Below are 24,419 nucleotides of genomic sequence, written 5' to 3' on the forward strand. Positions count from 1 at the left end.
TTCATATATATTTCATTTTAGATGTTCAGCGTATTAAATGAAAAGCATTCAGTCCTGGTATGATGGTATCCTTACATTTCATCTTCATATTCCCAGTTTGTTCTAGCTTCTCGTGGTTGAAGCGCTTGATTCACCACATCGGTACATTGCTTGGTGTCACCCATCATGATATTGTTGGAATTTTGCTCATAAAGTGACATGACACCATATTCACTCTGACAAAACAAATGAAAGTCATTGGCTATGTGCTCACTTGGGCCTTTGTTCCTGGTGAGATTAAAAGATTATTTTGGAACTGTATCAGTACTTGTTACATCTTGACAGACGAGTTTCATTGAAGTTTGAAACAGAATATCATTAACCCAAATGGGTGCATCCACAGAAAACACCTAATAAAGTACCGGTACATAAAAACATCAATGTAATTTTTCTACTGACATGGAACTAAAAACTTCATTCAGTGAGCTGTATTAATTGTTGGAAAACATTCAGGGCATTAGTATATTTGATATATGTTAGCACCTATGTTATGAATGATCAATATCATATTTCTTTAAAGAAGCAAAACAAAAAAATTTGTTAAGATAACAAATCATATTTATTGATTTTATGACATTTCATTGGTTCAGTAACCAAAGGTGTTTGCAAGAACATTCAAAAACAGAAACAGATGCTTCAATGCCATTTTCTAAATAAACAAATCGGTCAAATCTCAGAAGAATTTCAAGGGAGAAGAATATCTAAAGTCAATTATGTTTGTGCAGTAAACCACAAAAGTCATTCAGATTTGTATAGTCAGCGTCAGTGTACACCACATAAACATAGTCTCACTGCTGTGGTATTAATTCCTTTAGACTTGATTAATGTCGTAATAAAACAACCTACAGAATCACACTGATGTGGCATTAGTCATTCAGAATCATCACTTTCTGAGGTGAACCTGCTAGTTGTTCTGGGGAGGATTATTCATCACCCTGAGAGTCCTTTGTATGACTTGTCTGATCTGGTGTCATTGTGAAATCCAGGTGCCTGAAACAATTTATAACATCTTTAAGATCTTGTTATTAAAAATATAAGAAACACACATATATTGACAAAGGGTAAAAAGTTGGTTTCTCAATGAGTAAGGTAATGACAGTTTATCAAGCAACTGTTAACCAAACAATGTTAATCAATGTAAAAAAGCCATAGCAAACAGTAAATTTTACAGAAAATACAAAATTGTAATTGATCTTCTGAAAACAATTCCTGTAGTGCCATAAGGCAGGCTCACCTGATTTTTTCTCAAATGTTTGCATTACATCAAAACATAAGGAAGGTTAAACAAGGCAATGCAAATTGCATAAAATAGGTTCTTATACATAAAACAGAACTACCGTATTTGATGTAATAAGCGCCTCGCTCTAATAAGCGCCCACGGGAATATTTGCTAAAATATTGTCTCGTTAACAATCCCAAATAGCACCCTTTCCAATTGATCAATGTATACAAGACTTATTTATTTGCATATAATACTCATTCGTGTGTGATATGCACCCTTAATTATGGGGAATTTCATTCTGGAAAAATATATTTGTCGTACATTAACATTTCAGGCTGCCAGCATAAAGCAGGAAATTTTGAGAGCGCCCTGGGCGCTTATTCTGTCGAATACGGTATTCATAATTATCAAAACTTTCAATCACACAAGTAATGTAAGTGATCTCAAAATATTATATAATGAGTGTGCAAGTTAGTATAGTTCCACACAGCTTTTAGCAATATTCCAGCAATATATCTGCGGGGACACCAGAAATGGGCTTTTCACACAGTACCCATGTGGGGAACAGAACCCAGTGCTTCGGAGAACGCATTACCCACTAGGCTACCAAATACAAATATCATCTCAAATACAAAAGTAAGTAACATTAGGATTTCATACAACAGATATTTTCTCCAAATATCAAGTCACTATACAACTGATTGAATTACTGATTAGAGAAGCAAGGACATATAAATGTAGCAGCTGAATCAGGCTTAATTTGAATCGTTCCTTGCTTCAGTTGCAATGGGAGCCACATTGAAAATAATTATCTCACTTATTATTGATAATTAATATCTACCATTAATTGGTAGGCCAAAATAGACACTGATACAAAAAATCAACTGAAAAGAACCACCTGAACAATCGACTAAAAACTATGTATATTACATTTGGGGGACCTTATTTCGGCTGCTGGCAATAGCATGGGCGGATACAGAGGGGGGGTTGCTGTGGTGCGCACCCCACTTTTTATTTCGAAAATAAATCTTTATTTCTGTATAAATTTCCACCAAAGACAATAAATAGCTGTAAAAAAGCTGTATCCGCCCATGATTAGTCATGAGTAAAATCATTATCATATTTTTATCATTTATCCTATCTTTAATTAAGATTAACAATAACAGGAAAAGCTGCCAAATATATTGGTCAAGTGTAATCATAATTTAAGTAGTTCTATTTGGTTTTGGAACTTTTCAAGGGTCATTGTAAATATATGTGTATTCCTATTTGAATACTCGTTTGATTGTTATAAAGTTACACAGTATTGCATCTATCGTCTGTTTCTAAATACAGTGGAACCCATCTTTGACTTGTGTGACATAATTGAATCATACCCCAAGTGCATTGTTATGCATCTGCACAGAGTGGTCAAAGTCCTTGTCACACACATAGTTTGCTACAAGGCAGAATCCAATAAGTACAGTTGAGACATCAGGTTGTATCCAGACAAACTGTCTGATAATCTCAAGTATGGTCTTGGTAGGATCAAGGGATGTAGCTAATCCTAAATAAACATTAAACAAATGACATAATCTCTTCTACAGAACACTTGATCAAAGCCTGCCCCACCTTTGATGTTTATCATCTTGTTACGCTCACAACAGCTCATTAGCAAGATGAACTCAATGTCAACTCATGGTGGATTAGGGATTAACAGGGCAATTAGTGTCAGGTGGGTATTATCACTTGCAATTATCTGTTAATTACTTAATTGAGTAGTGACGGCTTAGTTAGTTTCCAACCACACTGACAAGTCAGTTTACAGTTTACTAGTAACATGTTTCTGTGGACCAAGGAAATGTATCTTGCCAGATACTTAAAAAGTTCTACTCATAAGTAATAAAATAATGACAGTTTTGACAGTCACTAATTAGATCAAAACTAGACTACGGCTGCGCCATATACAACACCCTAAACAACTCTCTATCTAAAAAACTTGACTCAATACAATATCAGGCTCTCAAACTCATTACACGCACCCAACATGGCACCTCCTACACCTCACTTCAGGCCTTAACAGGAGAAATGCCACTAAGTCTACGCAGGGAACAACTAAGCTTAAATTTCTGGGCCGCGTCCCAATCAAACCCTCTCATCCAAAACTTAATAAACCAAAACATCAGCCCTAAAAACCAAGCTCTAGCTCGTAAACACCCCTTACTTACCCCAATATCCCAAAGAATAACAAACTACCTAAATGAACACCAAATTAAAAATCTTAAACAAAACTGCAAACAATCAAATATCTTCACCCCTAAACTTAAAATACCCAAAATAGACACAACACTAGCTAGCCAAATAAATAAACAAACCGACCCAAACATAGCTAAAACTACCACACTAGCATATATACACAAAAATTGGCCAAATTGGTGTCACATTTACACGGACGGATCCTCAGATCCGACCTCCAAACACACGGGTTTCGGAGTCCATACCACACAACCAACTAAAACCACACAATCCTTCCGACTCCCAAATAACCAATCAATATTCACGGCCGAACTTATGGGCATGGCCTCAGCCCTCCACAATCAAGAATCCAAAAACAACCAAAAAATCCTAATACTTACTGACTCCCTAAGTGGACTACAAGCCCTCCAAAACAAAAATACCAAAAACCGACCTAAATTAATAAATCAAATACTTAAAAGCTCCAACGACCTAACAAAAGCAGGCAAACAAATAACCTTCTTGTGGATACCCGCCCACGTAGGAATATACGGTAATGAAAACGCCGATAAAGCAGCTAAACTATCCCTCAAAATCCCAGAAATAAGCTTAAACTTACCCATCTCAAAATCAGAAATTAAAAGTGTAAACAAACAAAAAATCACAAAAAAATGGCATAACCTATATCTAAACTCAAATAGCCAAATCAAAAGAGTGCTCAGCAAACCACTAACCAAACCAAAAATTCTCCATCCATCCAAAAAAATCGACAGAGTAATCACTAAACTCCAAACAGGACACACCAACCTAAATAACCACCTAAAAAAATTTAAAAAACACACTACAGGTAACTGCCCACACTGCAAACAACCAGAAACCCCAGAACACGCACTCATCCACTGCACACACTACCTAACACATCGAACCGCATTACAAACCACCCTCAATCTAAACAAGGCTCTCACTCTAGAAGCAATACTAAACCCACAAAATAAACTAGAAAACTTCAAGGCCTTAGGCGTATTCTTAATCAAAACCGAACTAATAAAACGCATCTAAAACCATAATAACCTACCAAATCAAAATCACATAAACAAACAATCATCCACCATACCCAGCTCCCTTAGTTCTCCTCCCCAACCCCATCGGCATCTATTCCAAATCTCAAAATTCCCAAATTCTATATAAGCAACCCCTAAAGCCCCCTCTTGGGTTGCACAGACCACCCTCGCCCCTTTCGGAAACACATTAAATGGCCTGGCCGGGCCCGTGTGCGAAATACGCATCAGTCGGAAAGCGCACGTTAAATCTCCAAAGTAAGTAAGTAAGTAAGTAAGACAGTTTTGATATGCAATTCTCCCTACAAAGACATTTAACATTTGATATACATAAACTGTCTGTTGAAACTATGATGATGCTAATATACAAGTCGCACAAAACAACTAATTCAGATACTGGTACCTAGCCAAACATACATAATTTTTATACGCGTATGCACATGCTTGTACATATATACCTCTACTGGCACAGCACACATACAAACAATCATTAGATGGATGTAATCGTTGAAAAAATATTTTACATACACAAACAAGTGAACAGATTCTGTAATAGCATGGTTAATATTGGGAGATGTTTAAGCATTTCCATTTTCACAGAATCGAAGGCATATCCTTTCAGGACTCAGATCAGCTTGTAGTGATTTAAATTCACATAAAAATGATTCATGTGAAATGACCTATCCCGCACGTGTGGCACCTGTTATAAAAATACCATTCATTACTTATTTGTGTGTCCAAATTATGCTATTATTAGAAATAATAGGTATTATTATACAGCATGGATATAAGAAAGCTTTATATGGAATTGTTGAAAATTATGTACAGGAAAACATTGAAATAAATCAATCAATACGTGCATTTATCTCAGAATCTGGTAGATTTAATCAATATGGACTTCTCCTTCATTATCTAATTATAATCAGATGATTACATTATTGCTCAACTGATAGTTTGCAATAGTATAGAATTAGTATTTTATTAATAATTATTTTGTATTTGAGCATCATTTAGATAAGCCAATGAAATAAATATATGTTTAAAACACATGTAGTAGAACATATTGCAATAGTTAAGACCCGAAAAGAAGTTATGTGTAGGATCCTCAAAATGGTATCCACAAGAGCAGGTTGTAGAATCATGTTGGTGTTTGTTGTTTAACTCTGCACTCAGCCATATTCCAGCTAAATGACGGCGGTCTGTAAATAATCAAGTCTGGACCAGACTATCCAGTGATTGACATCATGAGCATCCATCCACACAATTGGGATACAATGACATGGATCAACCAAGTCAGCGAGCCTGATCAGCCGATCCATTAAGTTATCTCTTACAACTAGCATAGGTTGATCATGTTGATGGGGACTAACTTCAACCTGGAATCCCCATGTGAGTATGTATGCGGCTGTTAGCTTTGTTTGATGTTTAACGCCACACTCAGCAATATCGCAGCTATGTGGCAGGAATCAAACCTGCATGGGTCAAGAGTGAACGCTTCAACCACTAGGCTACCCCACCACCCAAAATTCCCCCATGATAAAGTTGTCATCATGGTTATTGTTCAGCTAGTTCAAGTGAAAATGTTCATACCCTTAAAATGTCTTATCTTCCACTTCACGATGATCTCTGATGCAAAACTTCCCTGTCATTAAAGCTGTTCTTGATTCTTCACATCTGGAAAAATATGTTGAGGCTATTAATCATCTCACAGAGTAAAGGGAGTATATGAAATAAGACAGTGAGTCACATTAGCATACAAATTATCCAGTTAAAGTAAACATATTTCTTCATTATATACATAAGCATATACTAACATATGATAGACAGGCTACTTGTTATATAAAAATATAATTATATCCTGATACATTTACTTACATGTTGGTTATGAAAGTTAATGTGTCACATGTGACAGGCTTACATGTGGTAAATTACTTTAATACGTGATCATTGTAATATTCACATATTCCTTACCTTAATGTGTCACTTCAGCTGCCAGCATTACCTCAGCTGCAATCTCAATATTTGGCCAGTTTTGACGAAATGACCGATTGTGTTCAGTGTATAAGCTGGGCCTCGTCTCTAATATAACTTGGCGCAAGTTGACGACGCGCATAGAGAGCCGGGAACTAGCTTATGTCGTGTTAAACTAGTTCCCGGCTCCCTATGCGCGTCGTCAACTTGCGCCAAACAATATTGTGATATTAGAGACGGGGGCCCAGCTTTGTGTTAACCCGGAACAAGCCAATTTACCCATATTCCCCTGCGGTCCAGGGCGCCATTTTAGAACATGGATGTAAACAAACCTCGTGTATAGATATACACCGTGATGCTTGATTACGATAAGCTTACCTCGTGTATCGATAGATTGTTCTCATTCACCTCCACCACGGAAATGCCGGCCGAAGTTCCTCTGAGCCATCCACAACGCGGAAGTCAACAGTATTTGGAAAGGCGATTGGCAGCAAATGCGGATGCCAGGTACGTAGCAGGGCTTCGTGACCTTATGATTTCCGTGCAGAGATCTTATGGAATGGATTGATTTAGATATTTTCCTGCTCTACATACTTTACTGTAAACGCCAAGGGTCCTTTTTTTAGTATTATGGTCAACTGTTTGTTATGACGACAAGGATTTGCATAAGGGGCGTAATGGATTTGTGGTCAAAACAAGATGATCCAAATTAGATCGGCTTTTTATAGATAATGAAGAAATGTACAAAGATCTAGGAACGATTATTAACTCTAAACTTTTGTGGGATGCTAATACAGACTATAATTTACAATAATGGCCACCAAAGACTTTACTTTTTTTACGCTTAACATATTTTTATAATTACACTGTTATGTCCTTGTTTTGTATAAGCTTCATAATTAAATAATATATTTCTGTAATGTGAATGCTACTTATTTTTGCAGAATGTCTGGATAAATGAATGAGTCAGTCATCTGCACAGCATCAATGGAAAAAGGGAAGCAATGAGGAACAAGAGAAGAGTAGCAGTGAGTGGTAAATATTTGAAATTATTCTGTTTGGTTCATCATGTTCATGTAGCTATTCTGCAAATATTTCTTCAGTTTGCTTGTTCTTTATCACCTGTTGGCATGGATGGCCTAATTATCAAAGGCACCACAACTTGCTGTGCATAGTTGCATCTCTTGGGCTTGACAGAAACCAATGGTCGTGGGATTGAATCGAGGGTAGCATCATACACTTGCTTGTGGGTTTCATCAAAGTGGTAAACATGTAAGACCTGCATCACTTCGGGCTTTCTTCCCATTTCACTCATTTAACACCACATCCAACAATAGTTCAGCTAAATGACAAGGATTATAAATAATCAAATCTCAAATCTCAACTAGGCAAACCAGTTATGAGCTCGATCAAGACGCACCGATGATGACTGTTATGGACAACATCCCACGTTATTGGGTACGATTACGAGCGATCAATGAGCCCACTTGCTACCTCATCTATTACTTTGGCTTGTATGGCAAGCATTTTTAAGAGATGTCAGTTAATGATTGTTTCAACTCATCAGCATGGAACAATATATATCTCAAATGTTTGGTATATAACAAAACTCAAAGACGATAAATTAAGTGAATTTGCTGCCTTTTATCTGTAAGTACATGTTGCAACGATTCTTTTTTATTGCTACAATCTTTATACATAATTTTGCAGAAACTGAAGTCCAGCTTGAGATACCCGGATGACTGGTTGACAGTCTGGAAGGACCCTTCCAGATATCAGAAGTGATAGGCAGACAGTGATGAGGAGAATCCTGTTATTTCAATGGGGGCCTACCAAGAAGTTATATCCCAATTGACACTGGGACACACTCACACAGGCTGGTCTGGCTAATGTGAGAAGACCAGCCAATGCCAAGTCGGAGTGGGACCCTTCAAGGACGTTGAAGAAATTATTGTCTTTGGCCATGTGGTAATCACTTGAAAGGAATGATGTTTGCGACTACTTGTCTATAAATGTGGACCCAAACACCAAATAGAATTTTCACAATTCTACTAACACAATGCAACAGGGATAGAGCCGATCTGGCCTCCCCTCATCCTGGTTCCTGTTTTTCCATGGCAATATAGAAGGGAAAGGATATTTGAGGGCAAGTAACTCTGAACTGGTGAGCATGGTCTGCTTATGCTTTCAAGCGAACAGTTATCCCACTCTGTTATGAGTATTGAAGAATAGGAGGAAATTGCATACTGCATCAGGAACCATCATGTGAACAATGTTCAGTGTGTGATATAGGCATATAAATAAAAGAAATTGATAATTTGTTTGTTGTTTATGTTTCTTTAGCCAGGTGTGTAAATGGGGATTTTCCAATATTTTGCCTCACTTTGATAGCCATAGTTATCGGATGAAACCATGCATTGCTTGGACATCTTTGGAATAACACATTGATCTGCTATGTCAAAGGTCAATGTCATAGCCAGACAAAAAAATTGTTAATGGCCAAACTCTTCCTTAGGGCAGGGATAGAAGTTGGCAACAGGTCATACACTTACTTTTTATCCCCCCGGCATATAATACGGGGTGATGTAGCGATCAGCCAGTCTGTCTGTCCGTCCGTCCATCCGTAATCATTTCCTTTTCCAGGGGAAGGATTCCCAAACCATTCAGTGTATTTGATCGAAACTTGGCAAATCTATCAGGCACATACTGAAGTGGTGCCTTTCGATATTTTGGGATTTTTCTAAAAAAAATTTTTTTTTTTTTTTTTATGGAATGACGTTGGACATAGACTCAATTGGGGATGGGGTTCGTTTCCGGGGCAGAATTCAAAAACCATTCAGTGTATTTGATCGAAACTTGGCAAAGCTATCAGGCACATACTGAAGTGATGCCTTTTGATATTTTGGGATTTTTCTAATTTTTATTTTTTTAAATTTTTATGGAATGAAGTTGGACATAGATTCAATTGGGGATGAGGTTCGTTTCTGGGGCAGAATTCGAAAACCATTCAATGTATTTGATCGAAACTTGGCATTCATATGGATGCGACCATGGTGGATCTTTTGTGGATAAACAATGTATGCTTCTTAAAGAACTTTAAACTGTTGACTCATTACATACAGAATTGCACATTTACTAGTGGTTACTTTACAGACAGCTGCCGGGGGGTTATGTCATCTTTCTGATGACTCTTGTTCTCTAATGTGCCTTTTCCTGCAGAAGTCTAAATAACTCTTATACATATAGTTGTATATCATTGTCATATGTTTGTCAATGTTATACTGAATGAAGCAATTTACAATTGTTTTTGAAATAGTCGCAACTGATATTGAAGGTCAAATTAGCTTTCAATGTCTTTCAGTAAAAATGTTCACAGTAACTGAGGAACAGCTCTCTGTAGTGTGATGAAATCTGGTACATGTCACCCTCAGAGTGAGGCATATTGTGTTTCAAAACTTAAATGAAGCTGGTATGCTCGTAACAAGTACTTGTACCTTTACAAATAATCATATTATCATCTCACTAGGACCAAAGGCCAAAGTGAGCACACAGTCGATGAGTTTATACTTTCACTCAGAACAATCTGGAAGTCTGAACATGAAATTTAAGGGTATCATCATACATGTATTAGAACTGATGTTTGTTCATTAAACAGCTTAACATCTAAAAAGATTGAAAAAATTGTCTTCTCCAAAAGTACATGCCCATAGATCTCAACTTTAAGGGGATATTTACAACTAAAATGACACAGAATGTTACTACAGCTATCTGATATGCCCAGGCTAACATCATTTACCAGGATTAAGACATCTCGAAAAATTGCATCCGGATACCTGCCGGATACCTGCCGGATTCCTTCAGCAATGTTCAATTTTCATGGTTAGTTTCCAATATATATTTAGGTGTTTCACACTTAATTGAACAAAATGCACCCCCAAATTGTGACATGTTTTTGGAAACTCAGAATGAGGTATCCGGTGCCGGATCCTTGGTATCCGGTGCCGTATCCTTGGACACCCAGATTGAGGTATCCGGTGAGGTATCCGGTGCCGGATACCCGGATTCCAGGTGGCATACTTTCAGGTGAGGTGTCCATGCCGGATACCACGGATCTGGTATCCGGCCTGGTATCTGCCACCGGATACCCGGACGCGTTTTGGGTAAGTGTCCGGTGGTATCCGGCAGGTATCCGGATACCGGAAACTGCATTTTTTTTGCTGTGTAGTCAACTGCCCAAACCAGTCCGTAATTCTCTGTACCACTCTTGACAATTGATCCCAACAGCTTGAGCCTGACTGTTGCTCGGTCAGGTACACCAGAGCTCCAGATAAGCTGGGTATCTGCGTAAAATACGCATCAGAAATGCAGAAATATGTAGTAAAATAAAATCCAAGCGTATCAAATACGCAACGAACATTACAGATACGCTACAAAATAAAACATATGCGTATCATCAAAATATTGTGAAATAACCCTGCGTATTCGATTAGCAAATCAGCAACTTATTTTGAAATTATAAACAGGCATTCCGTCAACCTTGCCAAACTCCACAATGACAGTTTAAATTAAATACCCACATGTGTAAAAACCTGTGGGTAACAGAAATTTGAATACCCAGATAGAATTACTGATCCCCAATGATTTTAAAATGCATGGGTAAAATACCCACAACACCAAAAGCTTATCTGGTGCTCTGCTTGGGAAGGTTGTCATTTGCCAGGCAAATCGATCCCTAGCTGGGCATGGCTGTACATGTACCAATAGCATTTATAGTCACATTTATATAATTTACAGTGAGAATCCCCTTACCCCAAGCGTATGTTATGTATGTATTATCTTAAATATGTCTCAGGTATAAAATCATTGTTGCAGTTTTGTGTTGAGTTGTCATTATAAACAGTATGGTAAAAACACCCAAAGAAGGTAGGGTTCATCTCGAAAACAAAACCGGGACGTAAGGGGATATTAGACAGCTTTGATACAGGGTGATTAGGCGTATAGTGTATAAGCTTTATGAGCAGAAGTTAACCCCGACTTGGAAGTAGAATTCAAAGGGAAAAAAAGGACACAATTAATGTTTCTGTGATTTCGATACACTGCACGTGATGATGAGGGTTGAGGGGAAAATATTCCATCCTGTTTATGGGATAACATTATCTCTGCACCATTCATGACTATCGCAGTCAGGGCTTCCAAATCATTTACTTGATAAAATCTGGGTGAATAAGAATCATTCCACTGACTACATGTGGCTACCGTCAGATTGACGAAAAGCAATCATCAGCTAAAGCTAATTGTGTCATTTTGAACGCCGCAACCCGTGATCTGTGGCTTATTGATGGCTGGTTTCCGAAGAATACTTAGATTTGCGTCAAACTCATGCTCACCTTGCACAAGATAAACACGTCCATCAAAGAAACTCACAACCATCGAACAATAGTTATCATTGTTCATAATTCTAAGAATACTACCTCTATTACATCTTTGCCATAAATCCTGTATTTTGGCTTCAGTCACACTAACTAAAATTTTCAGATTTTCAAGAAACGTCCTCTTCACAGCAGGGGTCCGGAAAATTTAAAATCCCAATCGGACATTTGCATTTAGGCCACGCCCCCTTCAAATAGCATATTTTAGTACGACTTTTCAAACACATAACAAATTGTTAGATCTACGTATTCATAATATGATGAATTATGAATTGTTTCAATTTAAATTGTTTAATTCACCGGACAATTAATAATAAATAATATCATTTTAGATATATATGGAAAACATACGTTTGTTTCTGTTATAATAATGATCTGTTAACGTAGTGAACAGTCTAATTAATATTCATGAGTTATGGTCATGAGTCTGCTCAAGTGTATGCGTTGTAACATTTGGATCGAGACTATTATCCCATATTTGGTTATCACGTGACCTCACGGGAAAAGTGTTTTTTTAAACTTAAGATTATTTAAAAACAAGACAGATAATATAATCACAAATACTAAAATATCGTTGATAGTTATTTGAATACTTTTTTCATCTGTACTTAATTATTGACCATAAAAAAAATTGATATCGATCATCACAGAAAGCAAAATGGCGGTCAATTAAGATTCAATATACGACTAGCTACTGAAAACAATAAAATCTGCAAATCCTCATTGTACGTCAACCAAGTGAAAGTCGTTAGCCACGACTTACAAAAAGATCGTCCAGACTTTGAGGGTTTGGCAGATCCGCTCGACTGATCTGCATCGGTCAACTGGCTGTTGTCACGCTTTCGCTTCTTGTCTGAGGTTACATATCGTAGCATTGTGGGGATGATGAGGTACATCGATGATGCAAGGTATTTATGTACAGTTGTAAACACCTTTCACACAAATTAACAAGATGTTCTCAGTAATTAATCCTCGTTTAATCAGTGTCAACTCAGTTTATTGCCTATTACAGTGATTGACCAATTAGACTATCATGTAGGTACGGTGTATTTACAACAATCAAAACAAACAAAGTTTGTCAGTGTAGATAATCTTCATTGTGTTACAACTGCAGACAGAAACTGTTGATCATGTCCGGTCGAAATTTAAGAATGTCCGGACAATACTTTTTAAAATGTCCGGACAGAAAAATTTAAATGTCCGGTAAGCAATATTTTAAACCAGACATTTGAGATTCCCAATCGAACATGTCCCGCGCATATGACGATTTCCAGACCCCTGCTTCACTGTCAGTCTCACACAATTAGCACTATAGCAACCCAAGCTATGACATGCGTAATGGCGGGAATCTCACTTCTTTTCCCACATCTAACCACTAGAGGTAGTATTCTTAGAGTTATTAACAATGATAACTATTGTTCGATAATTCTTGCGAATCCTCTACCTCTATTTCATCTTTGCCAGAATATACCAGAGGGACCCGGTGGAATTTGCCTCCAGTAACTCCCTGTGTAATTGACAGTAATCCTCTTCTGGAAACAATTATTCACTGATTCTAATCCTGATTCGAGATAATTTCCTCTGAAATTCCCCTTGAGGACTTAAAAATCAGAATGTATCAAGAATCAGTCAAATACATGATACCTTCACTAGAATTACCGTTACCGTTTATTTGATAATGACATCTCTTATGGTTTTTCACCACATAAAGACATAATTTCGTGACTAGATGGACCTTGTACAGCTCATTCCGGTGCTGACATCACTTCCAGTGATGACGTCAGTTCCTGTTCTATCTCTTCCGGTTCTGACAACAGTTCCATTCACTGGCAGTTGATACTCAAGGTGCTCCTAATCCATCCTACATATAATAGATAGGATAATCCCTTTTTTCGATAGACGGGGGAAACTATTTATGGATGATGGTTTGCGCCACAACTATATAGGGATTCTAATATAGGGATTCTAATACAGGTAATAGTGTCACAAATCCAATTTAACCAGAAATGGCGTCATTGGGTAGAAATAGACCAGAAATGCCATCATTATTACTGACAAGATCAGCAAATATAACGGTAATTCTAGTGAAGGTATCATGTATTAGAATATAAGGGAATATAGGCCCTCTGGCCCTCCGGTTGCACATGAAGCAAGCAAAAACTAGTGAAGGTGTTTTGTGAGGCCAACTGACAGCTAAACACTACTTGTTCTACCAAGACGAATGTCCATCAAGTGAGACTCGTGGCTAGGGCTCTAGTCTCATTAGCCGAGCAGGATCCAAGACTTCGGGTGGAATTGTATCCCTGCGTATAACTCGCTGCAAAGGTAGCCTTAAGCCAGCCTGTAATTGTAGCCTTGGTGATGTCCTTGTTGGAATGAGGCTTGCGGGATATAAATAGTCTCCTTCGATGGCATCTATGTGGGTCTGTAGCCGAGAGACAGAACTTGAGAGCTCTGATGGGACATAAAGTCTGTATGGGTGATCCACTGTCGGTCCCAAGGCAGGAATAGTATAGTGTCTAGGGCCCAACGACCCCATGGTGGTATATTGATTTTTGGCTACAAAATCTGGGAGCGATCTTGGGTTGATCATGTGTGAGACTAGAATAGCCCAAGGCATGGAGTTCTGAAACTCTTGCTGCTGTCGCCATGGCTAGGAGAAAGGAGGCTTTCCTGGATTTTTGGAGTAAAGTGGCCTTAGCCATGGGCTCATAAGGTTCCGTTAAAAGTGCCGATAGTACCACAGATAGATTCCACTTGGGAAAGATACAAGGTGTGCAAACATCTTCTGATAGGAAGGATCTCATAAGTCTGTTTAGAATGGGATGGTTTCCAATTGGTAGTCCATCATGTTGAACTACAGAGTGAAGTGCCAATCCGTAACCTTCTATCATTCCATGTCGGAAATTATTGTCCTGACGTAGATGTAGTAGAAAGTCCGCTGCCATAAGGATGATCATCTTACAACAGCTTCCGAGGCAAGTCCAGAGTACCCGGATGTCTGCATCTATTGTGTGATAACTTACAGTCGGATAGATGTAGGCTGGGCAGATTGTCCTGGCAAATGTTTGGACTTGGGCTGTCATAACAGATCTCAACGCAGAGGTAACTGGACAGGTTCTTCTATTAGTAGACTTAATAATCTGGGGAACCAGGCTCTGCTGGGCCAGATTGGTGCTATCAAGATTATCATGCAATCCGTCTCCTCCACCTTGTGGATGACCTTGTCTAGGAGAGACAACGGTGGGAATGCGTATGCCAATAGACCCGTCGAATCCATGGATAGAGCATCGATCTGGTGAGCCCTTAGGTTGGGAACTGGTCTGACATAAACCGGAAGTTGAAGGTTCTGGCAAGTGGCAAAGAGGTCTAGGTGCGGAGTGTCACATAACCTGGTTATCCAAGGAAAGATCTGGGGATGTAAGATCCATTCTGTTGCCACTATTCTCCTGGCAAGGATGTTCAGCTTCCCAGGAATATGTCTCGCTTCCATCCCGCAACTGATGGAGTCTGCCAAGGCAAACAATCATGTAGTCTCCGCAATCAGGGAACTGGATCTGGTTCCCCCTTGTTTCTGGATGTAAGCCACTACTGTACTGTTGTCCGTGGCTATGAGGATGGATGATTTGGAGATGGTAGGATGGGGTAATAGATGGCCTTCATTTCCATGCAGTTGATATGATGGGTCCTCTCTCAGGTGCTTCAAGATTCCTGTTCCTTGAGATCATCCATATGGGCTTCCAATCCCGAATCTGACGCATCTGTGAATAGATGGTGTTCGCGAGTTGGAGATGTCAGAGGAATGCCGCTCATCACATGCTCTCTGAAAGTCAACCAATGCCATTCCTGCACTAAGTTGAGAGGTAACTGAGTCTTGAACTCAAGGGTGTGGGGTCGTCTGTAGAGGACGTAACATCAACCTTCCTCTGAAGGTCATATCCTGTAGAGATGTTAAGTTGCCTAGAAGAGACATCCACCACCTTAGAGACCTGCTGGGTTGACTTGATAGGGATTGAATCATCGTAATAGTCTTGACGAATCGATTTTCTGGTGGACATAGATATCCCTTGTGAAGTTTTGTAGCTCCGATGTATACAATGTCTTTGACTTGGAGGGAGGAGGGATTGACTAGGAAGCCTGGGAAGGTCATAAGCTGGACCAGAAATAGCATCTTCTGGTGTAACTGAGCTTCCTCTTGGTCTGCAGCCAGGAAATCGTCCAGGCACCCATGGATTCGTACTAGGTGGAGGTGGCCAAACCTGATGACTGGCGCTGCCATCCTGGTAAACAAGCAAGGGGCTCTTGATATCTCGAATGGTAAGACTTGGAACTCGTAACATCGACCATTGATTGTGAAGGGCAGGTATTTCCGTGACGATGGATGTATCAGGACGTGAAGATAGGCATCCATACGGATTCCATCTGGAACTTTGGCGGAGGTACCAGGAATTTCTTGTTGAGGGTCTTTAGGTCGATTATCATCCTCATGTCAGTCTTTCGGGAAACTAGGACTACCGGAGAATAAAGATGACCACACTTCTTGCAACCAGGAGTAAAGGGAGACTCCATTACGACCTCACAACACACCTCACACCAGCTTATACTCACGTGAGCACAATCGTCACTCCAATTAGTAGCTATTAATATTGACTTACTATGTCTGTTTTAGAAACTTTTAGAATAATCTTACATTAATGTGACTACTACCAAATGCTAGATCGTTACAACTATAACAATAGGTGTTGACTCTAGCACACAGAGAAAAGAAGTGAGATTCACGCCATTACACATGTCATAGCTTGGGTTGCTATGGTGTTATATTGGGAACAACTAATTGTGTGTGATTGACAGTGAAGAGGACATCAGCTGAAAAACTGAACATTTTAGTAAGTATGACTGAAGCCAAAATACAGGATTTATGGCAAAGATGAATAGAGGCAGAGGATTCGCAAGAATTATTCCAGATGTAAACCTCAATATAGCCACAATTGCCAAGTATGGTTTACTTGTGGTAAAGCGTACAGATCCCTTACTGACAACACATGATAGTATATGTTTCCATTCCAAGGATCCGTGAACGGCCTGGGTAGAATCGGTCTTCAGCAACCAGTGCTTGCCATAAAAGGTGACTATGCTTGTCATAAGATGCGATTGACGGGATCAGGTGGTCAGGCTCGCTGACTTGGTTAATGCATGTCATCGATCCCAATTGCGTGGATCAATGCTCATCATATCAATCACTGGATTGTCTGCTCCAGACTCGATTATTTACAGACCACCGTCATATAGCTGGAATATTGCTGAGTGCTGTGTAAAACAACAAACCAAACCAAACCATTCCAAGGCAAGTTCTTGATGGTTTCCTCACTGCACTACACATACAACTGCAACATCCATCAGCTAACCAGTTGAAGAAGATAGAGTACAGATATTTCTTTGCACTTTGACAAAGCAATTACTCACATGTCCTCTGCTTATCATCAATGTTCAGCTTTACAGGAATCTCCAGGTATTGCATAACAATAAACAACCTCCAACCCACTGGAAACTATCATGCGTGAAACTGTTACTTCATATACTGTGGCTTCAATTGTTTAAAATGAGTGCTTAGCGACCATTCGCAATGCTTTGATTCAAAACTGCATAGAAATGATTCCACTTGATTAATCACCATGCTTTACCAAAGACCCAATCATGAATCCACATTGCCTGGGAATAGAGATCAGTCTTGCTAAAAACAAGAATAAAAGTCTTGTAGCAGAGAGGGCTATTCAAGAACTTTAAGAGGAACTACTGTGTAAAGATCCAAGTCGAGGATCAGTATCTCCAATCACTTTGTCTGTGGCAGTTGCCATCCTCAATTCACGCATCAGACACATGTACAGAAGCATGTCTGCAAGAGAAATGTGGACATACAGAGACCAATTCACTAATAGCCAACTTCCCCTCTCCGACAGAGAATTAATTTTTGGTCAACATGATTTTTGAAAAAAAGAATGCCTACAGTCAAACATCCAAAGCATCACAGCACAAACTGCCATCGCCGCAATTTACACTGGTAACATTGTGAACCTCCAAAGTGACAGAATCTAGACTTGCACACACAATCGTTACCTAGTGAGTCATGTCGATGGGCAGTGGTTTAATACACACATTTTCGGGTTCTCAGCTGCACAATACCTCATATCGCATAAAATCTTCGGAATGTTAAAAAGTACCTTCATGGCTTGGGTCAACAAAAGAGACTGACAACAACAACAACATTCTTTAAAATGACTGTGGTCCATCTGCTGAGATACACCTGGACATCATGGCAACAGAAACTATTACTCCACCTCAAGACTTTGACAGACCCACGCGTGAGTGGCAACTTCCCAACAGGTTTAAGGATTACGTGATGAACTAATTGTTTCAGATTTTTATGTGTTCATTTCAGGTACTGTATTTTCTTGAGTATAGTGCGCACCCATGTATAATGCGCACCCCCCTCTAGCGGATTCAATATTTTGGAAAAAAAGAAATTTGAATATTATGAGCAGCAAAAAATTACACCGTACCCCTTCAGCTAAGTCCGGCAAATGAACGGGTGATGAGAAACTTTGTCAGTACAAATTCGAAATTTGAGATAAAAAAATCACCAGACATGTTGACTTACAGTTTAAATTGTATTTTTTGTTCTACTAGGCATTGTTTTATATCCAGGGATTAAGATTACCTTGTGTATTTTCTCGTAAACTAAGCCAGAAACAGCAATCAGCTGTACACACATTTTCTTGGAATCTACCGGTGATTCGGTCAAGACACACCCAATGATATAACTTTACAGGATTTTAATGCAAGGATCAGCATAAATTGTATCTGAAACTATTTTTTTTTCAGGAATAATATATTCCAATATCTTGTTAATTTAGAGGCAGCTTTTACTAAACATATTTAAAATAATAATAACCCTAAGCGAAGCAGCTGATCGCTATTGCCGGGAATTATTTTTTCCATGGAACCAGTCTGACCATTCACCGCCAAGGCTCCAGTGCACGTGATCGCGAGAAAATCGTCAAACAAAAACAAATATGACTTTTAACGATTCAAAGTATGGCATTTATGATATATGTATCCATTCTCTGTCAACTAAAGTTCGTTTCAAGGTGTCAATAGCGGTGGTGACCGTGGTTGCTGTTAATAACGGTGAGTTGTGCGATCTTCTGATCGCTTCACACACGATTTCGCCGAAATTAATTAAAACAATATTAAAAGGAATTTTGAATAAAATTAATGAAATAAGTTTCAAACATAAGTCCAGATATACAAAGAACACTTTATATAGCCAGACAGTGTAATTACATGACTAATTTGCGTACATCAGTATGGATTTGTTGACATGGTATTTCCGGTGTTGCGTGCTCACAGTAATGTCTTTCCATGGGGGGAAAAAACATAAAAACTCATTAATTCGTGTATAATGCGCACCCCTTTCTACACAGCTGTGTTTTTTGGAGAAAAAAAGTGCGCACTATACTCAAGAAAATACGGTATATCAGAGACAGTATTTATTCACTGGATGTGAACAATATCTTTCTAGTCAATGTGCCAGTAGACACACACCTTCTCTTCTACACTTCTACATACACATAGAGAATCTCACCCTAGTGACTTTTGATATCAAATATACCCAACAGCAAAAGTTCCTGTGACACCAATATTTTAGTGTATTTTTCAAACAAGTAAAGTTTGGTTTTCAATAGTGTAGTTCATGTATGGAATCAAGTCACAAAACCGCAACTGCTACAGAAAAGCATGCATTCAATGCAAAAGTTGACTTTTATGCAAGCCCCATGCATTTCACTACCCAAGAATGGGTATAAAAACATGTGCATTAACGGGATTCCATATGCATTGTTTAGCATCATGCTTACAACAACCACTCAGAAAAACAACAAAATTACGCAATTATTCAAAATAACGAAATGAGATCATCGGCCCTGTTGTTCTACCGTTTTGGCATTACCTTTCAACATGACAACACCCGGCCTCATATTGCTCGACTTGTTCAGGATTCTCTTCAACAAAACAACGTGAATGTCATCCCCTGGTCGGCTCGCTCCCCTTATCTCTCACCAATCGAGCACATGTGGGATGAGATGGATCGGCGCCTTCCACGTCAACCACGTATTCCACAGACACTCCAGGAACTTCGAAACATGCTCCAGCAGGTATGAACAGATATCCCACAGGACTTTGGGCGACGCCTGGTCCATTTCATGAGACGAAGATGTGTTGCTTGCATTGCAACCAGAGGTGGACACACACGCTATTGATTTGTAAATTGACATTTTGGCATGTTCATGTTTTTTATGAAATCACACATTTTCTGAAGTCAGTATGGCAAATTAAACCATTTGAACACTTACTGGAGTCTTTTATCTGTTGCAAACTGAAATTGTTTCAGATTTGGTAAAAAACATAACTTTGCATTAAATCTTATTCAGTGTCACAGGAACTTTTGTTGTTCAGTATATATCAACACAAGTTGATAAAAGAGGAAAAGCTCCGAAGCTTTTGATATCAAAAGACACGAGGGTGAGATTTTATTTATCATCCAACATCATTCTTCCAACATTTTTAGTTTGTTGACAGTAATAAGCCATATCTTAAGTGTAAAAAGTACTGCTAACAGCTTCAGTAACAGAGCCATTAGAGATGTCATTTGATTGAGACATCATGGTAACCAATGATGACACAATGGTCTGCAAAGCAATGTCGATATCTCCTGTGGGAATCAGTTTTGGATGATAAACTGCCTTCCTTCCAACTTTCCAATTCTGTTCATTCTGGCCTAATCTGATTTATCTTCAAGGTGCTCCACATGAGTCAGCTGATTGACTTGTGCTTCGTAGTTCTGTATCTGTGTAGTCCACATTAAACCAATATTTATTCATTCGAAACAACTTGACAGTTTCCGTGCCATTGAATCGTCAGTTCGTGTAGACATTTTACAATCAACACATTCTGATAGACAACACTGAGGACAGGTTTCATAGATGGCTCCCATACTGGTATCAAAATGTGGCTGAAATATGGCCAATGTAGATGGTGTCTAGTACTGGGTGTATATCTAACATCAGGAAAATGGTGCTCTCTTGGAGTTGTCCTGACTGGCATAGAGGAAGTTGTCTGTATGGCCACGTAGTCTGACAAGATGTAGATAAGCAAAGCTGACAATTGGGGTGGTTAATCACAGATACTTTCAACTTTGAGTTGAGGTCACACCCAGTGTCCTTCCAGATAAAATCAACAGCCCATAGGCCATAAGTACAGGTGCAGTTTGCTGATTTAAGAGCAACTTGTACCAAGTCCCCACAACTTCAAGTATCCTACTGTCAGTCGTAATGACCTTGCTTGAGATGTCCTCCCTCTGGTCCTAGAGTTGACGTTGTGTTGAAGTCCGGTAGTCAGTCAACAAGATCCATAAATAAAGCCAGGTTGACAGGGTTTGGGTGAACATGAGTTACTTTGTAATTACTCTGTAGTGGTTGAAATGTAGAACTATCTCTATTGTCAGTAGTGTAGGGAAACGACGCTCTCCCACCTTCCATGCAGGGGCACGAAAAGAGCCTCGACCCAAAATATTATGTCTCCTGTTCGGTGGATCCTTATGTTCTATAAGCCTTTGCCACCAGAATGCTAGTTGAACCCTTGGATCTTTTAGCGGTGTCTTGATTAACCTCATTGACTACTCTGTGAAGTTTCTGATTGAAGAATACAAGCGATGTGATGAAACAAGACTTCCTAATGGGCTCAGATTTCTAAGTACAGACTGATGATACTGAGTAGGTAGAAGCTGGCCTGACATCCACTCTTGGGCAGACAACAGATCTTCCTGCATCTTCAGAATGCACTCCAAAGAACTGTGTGTGAATGAAGCCAACTTGACCTAGTTTCATTTCAATCGGTATATCTCCTGCCATGTCAGAGTAATCCTGCCTCAATCGAACTGAAGTAAGAACCAATTTCCGTCATCAGCCTGTTGACGACTTCCTTGTCTTTCAACTTGGACACAGGTACATACATCCCTAGCATACATGATTTGACAAGTAAATAATAATCGTGATGGTAGGAGGCTGAAAAAACAGAGAGTTGTACCTCATGCACGTTGACATTATTATGGGAGGCAACAGAAAATTGTCTTCGAATTTGGCTTTCATAATGCTCTCATTAGACCATTAGATGACTTTCCCCATGAAGGATGGCCACAGCTGAATGTTAAATGGCTGTCAGCATATGGGGTGACGACTCTTTCACAAGGGATGTAATTTTCCTCAGTGACCTGAGTGAAGGTATAATCTGGCCTAAATTGCGGACAGGCGCTGATTCTGCTTTGTAGCTGCCATCTGTTGCATCATATGCATCATATTCCAATGCTTCTATACTCTCATGTTGTTGACTGGTAGTCCCTCACCAGTCACATATGAGTGATTTGTCACTGCCTGTTGGCTGAAGTTTCCTCAGGTGCTTGACATGTAACAGTTAACCTCAGAGGAGAGCATGGCATCCTAGCTCATATCATTCATGTATTAAATCTAGCATATTTCACAATGTCTGAAATACGTATTCCATTTCAATTTATCATTTTTTATCACTAGATTAAATTATTCATTTTAACCCGCAATGTTATTGTAAATAAAATTCGTGGACACACACTTTGACAACGGGTCCACGTCAAACATGTCAAAGAGCAAAATTAAGACGTTTCAAGAAAATCTTTAAATATATTATACAAAGTAATGAATAAAATCAATAAAAATATATCTAAGAAGTTGTTAAACTTACACCTAAGTTATCATTTCCATGTTTTAGTGCAATCGCGTGTATTGTAAGTCAAATTACATCTCAGCTTTCGTCGCCTCGATTTCCCAGCTCGGACACGATGTTTAATGCCAAAATAATACATGAAATTTTTTGGTCACAGCTCGTAACCTAGCATGATACATCCACGAAGTTCCATATTTTAAATATAGATAACACGTTAAGAAGTAACACAATTATCAAAAAACTTTTGTCAAACTTTGAAATTTATCATACACAAAGATGGTACCATTGCAGTAATTTGACTGCCTGCCTTAGGTCATGTGCTCAGGTCACGTGCTCAAATTTGACCAATCATGAACCTTGAATTAGATTTCGGCAAGAAAGCGTGATTAGAAATCAATTTTTATCCAATAAAATCACATGTTACAGATAAGTAAAGACTACAGGCGATGAAGACGAAGATAAGCTTTCTATCAATGGTTCACATGGCTGTCTTCAACGAATGTGTTATTCATACAAAACTTCGAAAACGGAGGTATTTCTTCATGTTACTAAGCGGACAGCCGCTGTTACCGGGGAATTGGTGATGACAGGTACCACATATAATTCTTTTTAAAATAATTTTCTGATTACCTCAACAACAAGAAATAGGTAGATCTAAGTGGGTTTTATGAAATCGTCAGATTTTCACTTACTTGGTCCTTAATCTGGACGTCATGAATGTGTTTAGCTTACAACAAACATAATAAAGTCGCAAATGCATTATTCAAATGATGTGATAAATGTCTTATCAGTAGGATAATGGTGTATAACATGTAGCAGCAAAGATGTATTACAAGCATCTATTTTCCTCGATAAATGCTGGCTTCATCTATCACATAAGAGCCTATGGAAACTCGGTGTCACAGCAGTAAAAGCTTCGGGTTGCTTGGTGTTGAAAGAGTTAGCTATATAGCATTCTGTAATTAATGAAAACATAAAATATTTACTGGCAATTTCAGATCCAAAATACAAACAAGAGGCCCATAGGGCCTCACCTGGATATTTACGCAATCATGACAAAATATAAATTTGCATTGTACATGTATATAACACGGCAAATATTTCGTAATTTTGACTCTGTCAGCATTTAAAATGGGTGGATGGCAAATCTGAGAGCATGAACGTGTATTTCTCTAGATGAAAATGTAGCATAAAGATCTGAACCGTTTCCACGTTATGATCCAGGATAAATCATATTAAAGGTATTATTCTCTCCATAACAAACAAATGTATACAATGTATCTGTTTATCATAGGGTGGGGATGATATCGGTTTGCGTGTTATGGTCAAGGTTCTAACTCCTTTGGGAGTGCCGGACAGATGAAAAGAAGGGCCAGTCCTGGTAGGATATGTGCATTCCTCTCCTTATACTCTCAATTGTACATATGGTTATACGGTAGGGATCTTAACTGCGTCCAAGTAATAAACTCTTTTTAGCCCCGCCCCTTAGTCCCCGGGGGTGGGGGTAGGGTTCAGCCCCTCCATTTCTCCAATTTGAATCCCCATAATTGGAGAATGCTTCCAACCAAATATGGTTAATATCTATATCTTAGTTCCAGAGAAGAAGTAACTTAAAACAATATAGCTAAATTACCCCTATTTGGCCCCGCCCCTCATCCCCTTGGGGGGTCAGCCCAA

At 38.9% G+C, this 24,419-nt stretch overlaps 1 protein-coding gene and 2 long non-coding RNA genes across 3 annotated transcripts in view; 1 reads left to right on the forward strand and 2 right to left on the reverse strand.

Annotated features, from left to right (window-relative positions):
- Window positions 1-24,419, reverse strand: part of LOC139450060 (A-kinase anchor protein 17A-like) — an 83,918-nt gene that overhangs the window by 34,222 nt on the left and 25,277 nt on the right. The gene's annotated exons all lie outside the window — the stretch shown is intronic.
- On the reverse strand, window positions 589-6,632 carry LOC139450061 (uncharacterized). The gene is made up of 3 exons (XR_011652214.1): window positions 6,505-6,632; window positions 6,124-6,207; window positions 589-1,029 (listed from the first exon to the last, which is right to left on the reverse strand). It is a non-coding gene; the product is annotated as an uncharacterized lncRNA (long non-coding RNA).
- On the forward strand, window positions 6,783-9,246 carry LOC139450062 (uncharacterized). Its single transcript, XR_011652215.1, has 3 exons — window positions 6,783-7,011; window positions 7,449-7,539; window positions 8,215-9,246. It is a non-coding gene; the product is annotated as an uncharacterized lncRNA (long non-coding RNA).

The sequence above is a fragment of the Haliotis cracherodii genome, unplaced genomic scaffold, assembly GCF_022045235.1.
Source record: "Haliotis cracherodii isolate W230 unplaced genomic scaffold, xgHalCrac1.p SCAF_8, whole genome shotgun sequence".
Classification (NCBI taxonomy): Eukaryota; Metazoa; Mollusca; class Gastropoda; order Lepetellida; family Haliotidae; genus Haliotis; species Haliotis cracherodii.